Genomic DNA, 4,507 nt, shown 5'->3' with positions numbered 1-4,507 from the left:
CTTTATAACAATCATAAGACTGACAATGTTATCTCCATTTTACAGATGAAGACACAAAGCTTTGTATGCTCAAAAACTTAGCCCAGCATTTATATTAAGGGTGAACATCTCACTAGCAGCTGAGTACTTCTTTCAGAAACATGTCAGGACATAAATTCCGATATCAACATCGATGTCAACGCCATCCATGAAATTTCTTAAAAGTAACTGAAGGAATCTATTTAACTGTGTAGCAAAAAACAAAGGGGTAAAAAGGAGGCAAATATATATACTTAGATTAATTTTCAGATCAATTTTTCATTACTTCCTTAAAACATCTGCGTTGCCTTATCTTGACAGGCAAGAAATTGCGTTCTCCTCTCCAATCCCGAACCTAAGCTTTGTAACAATGAAAATTAGAATTTTTGACTGTGAAAGACAGAAATACAGAGCCAGAGAGGATAGGCAAAGACAGACACAGAAACAGAAACAGGAAGGGAGAGAAGGAAGAAAAGACTGTAGACAAAAACTCTAGGACAAGACTGGAACCATAAGTTGACTAAAGTTCTTTCTATTGTATCACATTGATTTCCAAGAAAAGAAAGGGCAACAATACAAAAACAAGGAACAACATAAAATGGATACAGAGTCATCTAAATATGCCAAAATGAAAAACCTTCATCGAACTCAAATAATATAAAAAATTATTCCAACAGAGGTCCATAGTTCTATCATTTTTCATAGTTTTTCTATTAAACAATGCTAATAGGGTGGGTAAATAAGCTAGAAGTCTACATTAACAACAATCTAATCAAAGTTTTAAATATACCCTTTTAGCTAGAGAGACAAAATTATTAGCTCAACTGTGTAAGATACTAAAATGAATTTAAAGACTACAATTTTTATTTTAAAAGATCTCTCCACGTCTGGTAAAATATAATTCCTAACCTTTACTTAATAAACTCCAGTTAATTTTTAAATTATGTTATCCAAATGAACACTGCCATCAAAAAACAAGCAGTATTGAAAATGACAGGAGGGAAGGAAACCTCCAAAGTGAAACAAAAATTTAGACTGAAAAGAGCTCTAGCTGTTTGCATCTGTGAGTGCTCAGTTGCTTCTCTGTGACCCTATGGACTGAAGCCCGCCAGGCTCCTCTGTCCATGGGATTCTCCAAGCAAAAATACTGGAGCAGGTTGCCATGCCCTCCTCCAGGGGAGCTTCCCAACCTAGGGATCGAACCCACATCTCCTGTGTCTCCTGCACTGCAGGCGTATTCTTTACCACTGAGCCAGCAGGGGAGTCCCTTAGCTGTTTAACTTTTGACTTTAAAACAAACCAGATTTGAAAGTACCTTTGAAAAGCCATATCGAATATGGGGAAGTCTAAATGATTTTTTTTAATTTTATGTCTTTTTGATCTTTTTATTACTCAAAAAAGCTTCACTTTTTAATTTAGCTTTCTGATTCTGGCTTGTGTTTTCAATACTTTCACAACAATTTTTTACTCAATAAGGAAAGTGCACTTAATCCTGTCACAAACACATGTAGCACATATGGAACCACTACATGTTGGTCTATACTTTTTAGACAACTTCATAAGCCTGCAATGCTCTGGGAGACCTGGGTTCGATCCCTGGGTTGGGAAGATCCCCTGGAGAAGGGCATGGCAACCTGCCCAGTATTCTGGCCTGGAGAATTCCACGGACTGCACAGTCCATGGGGTCGCAAAGCATCACACACGACTTGAGCAACTTTCACTTTGACTTTCATAAGAACTTTATGTCTCACAGCATGAATTCCTTGGAATTTGGCCTGGGCACACTCCACATGCAGATCCTGGTGCTTTCCCAACCTTCTTGGGATAAAGGTAAATAATTCTATTACCAGGGGTTCAGGACAGCCTGGTTTTCTTACAGGCTGTACTGCAGGATAAAAGACAACGGTATGCCAAATACTGTATCATTCTGAATGCTTTTAGATACCATCCCAGAAGAGGAAGAAGAAACTAGATAAATTTCAATAGCTGCTGCTCAAATTGAAACTGCTTTGCTGCTGAACATAATTTAGTTTTTGGAGCATGACCAAAAGCAAAATTATGGTGCTAATTTAAAGCATAAGAATTTTAGATCTAAAAAGGAAGTATGTGAAAAATTTGTTTTATTCTTTTTTTTTTTATTCTTAAATAATATACTTTTTTAGGGACCTCACTGGCAGTCCAGTGGTTAAGATTCTATGCTCTCAATGCAGAGGACATGGGGTCCCTCCTTAGTCGGGGAGCTCCTGCATGCCACACGGGTGTGGCAAAATATTAATAATACACTGTTTTAGATCACTTGTTTACAACATGGTTCACTGGGTTTGTTTAAGGTCTACTGGATCTCTGCTGAGTTCTCCAATCTCAGACTTAATACTTTTCCAATCATAAAGTTCACAAATTGTGTCACGGATTTCAAGAGAAACATGGAGGGTTAAGTTTGGTCAGACCAAAGCAAGTAACTTCTTTAGAACTATTCAAAATGTGAATCTTACTGACTAATGAGAAACAATGCCACCACTTGACTATAGAATTATTATTGGACATTAGGCAGAGCTAAGCATAAGAAACTCAAGGTCTCCTCACTCGGAGTCAAAAGTTTTAGGTATTAATCTTGCAAAGAATTTTTAAAGTTTTAAATAGTTTATTCCTTAAATTATCATAGCAGCTTATGGTAAAAATTCAAATGTTTATTAAGTAAAATTTCAACCTATAAAAACACACGTAAAAAAGATAGGCAGGAAAAAAAAGATAGGCAGAATGTTTTTAAGAGTAATGTTTATAATAAAAAATTTAAAATTCTAATCACAAATTAATGCTTACCAATTAAGATCAAAGTGAATATTCATATAAATTTATGCAGTATTCTTTATTTACTTGCTTGTTTGTATGTTTTACCTTATTTGTGGTAAAAGTGATGCTTTATCTAAAGAACACAATTTCACTTTTCATTATATAATGAAACATAACTATCTCTAGTATAGTTTTCTGTCACACCTGAAGACAAGGTCATCTTTGTAAAATAGATTAAAATTATCCTTTATGTTTTTTTTTTTTTTTTTACTCCCACACTTGTTTTCAATGAGAAAAGTAGAACTTAAGATATTTGAGTATGCTTCAAAAACTGAACATACAAAAAAGAGTTTGTCAGTAGGTATACAACTGTATCTATTATACAGCAGAATATTTAGAAACATAAGAAAATGTACTGAGTCACAAACACTTGAAAACATACTAAAAAAAGCACAACTATATAAGCATTAACTATTGAAAGAAGTACAATAGTATGTATACTATATAACTACCCACTTAATTGAGGTTTCCATCCTTAGCTTTTCTACTTCCTTAGCATTTATAAACTTATCATAGAATTAAGTTGGGAGGTACCTTTGTCCACTCTCTGTTTTAGTACAGAATATCTGAACACATCTCTGACAGATGGCTTGCCAATGTCTACATAAACGCCTCTAATGACAGAAAATCTCTATACCCCACCCAAGGTACGTGTCTCAGTCTCTAAGACAGTCACCAGTGAGACTATTACTGTTTTTACACCCTTTCATAGTCCCTGGCCCTTGAGTGTGGACTGGATTTAGTAACTCACTTGTACCCAAGTGCAGACTGGAAGTGTTGGGGTGTCACTTCCAAGATTTATAAAGAGATGGTAACTTCCATTCCAAGAGCAGGTGTGTGCCCTCTCTCAAACTGCTCTCTCTGGGGGAAGTCAGCTGCCACGTCATGAGGAAACCTTGTAGAAAGATCCAAGTAACAAAGAACTGAAGAAAGTCTTCAGTCAGCAGTCTGTGAAGAGTGGAAGCCCTCAGTCCAACAAGGAACAGAGGTCCAAGTCACTGAGCTTGGAAGGAGACCATTCTCCAGTCTAGCTTTCAGGTGAGACCATAGCTCTAGAGAAGCTTAACTGCAGCCTCAAGAGAGACCTAAGCTCAGAGGCTCCCAGCTGGCATGGCCCAGACTCCTGACCTCCAGAAACAGTAAAGTGAATATTTGTTGTTTTAAGCCTCTTAGTTTGGGGGTAATTTGTTACACAGCAATACATAATGCAGAATTCCTGCAATTTTTCACAAGTATAAAAAGGCATTTTATTTTGTTTTCCAATATTGCATTGAAATCTGCTTTCATCTAGGTATGTCTTTAGGGTCAGCACAATAAAAATTTGTTATGTTAAAAATTTACACATTTGAGTCTGTCAATCATTGTGTCTATTTCTCTACTTCCTTCAACCAATCTTTATATAACTTCCAGATTCCCTACAATACTGGTCATTCTCCTCTGAACAATTGTTAACCTCACTTTAAAGCACCTGAAACAGAACACAATACTCCCTCCAGTTGTGGTCTGGTCAACAACTGTACACAATGAAATTAACAATTCCCATAATGTGGGTACTATACAATGAGCACAAGACACCTAAAGTTGCTTTACATCATTTATTTGTGAGATACTGTTTTTTGGTACTTCCCAGAATTTCATT

Source organism: Capricornis sumatraensis, chromosome 2 (genome assembly GCF_032405125.1).
Source record: "Capricornis sumatraensis isolate serow.1 chromosome 2, serow.2, whole genome shotgun sequence".
Taxonomy (NCBI): Eukaryota; Metazoa; Chordata; class Mammalia; order Artiodactyla; family Bovidae; genus Capricornis; species Capricornis sumatraensis.
The sequence above is the reverse complement of the archived record's forward strand: the minus strand, read 5'-3'. Positions refer to the sequence as shown.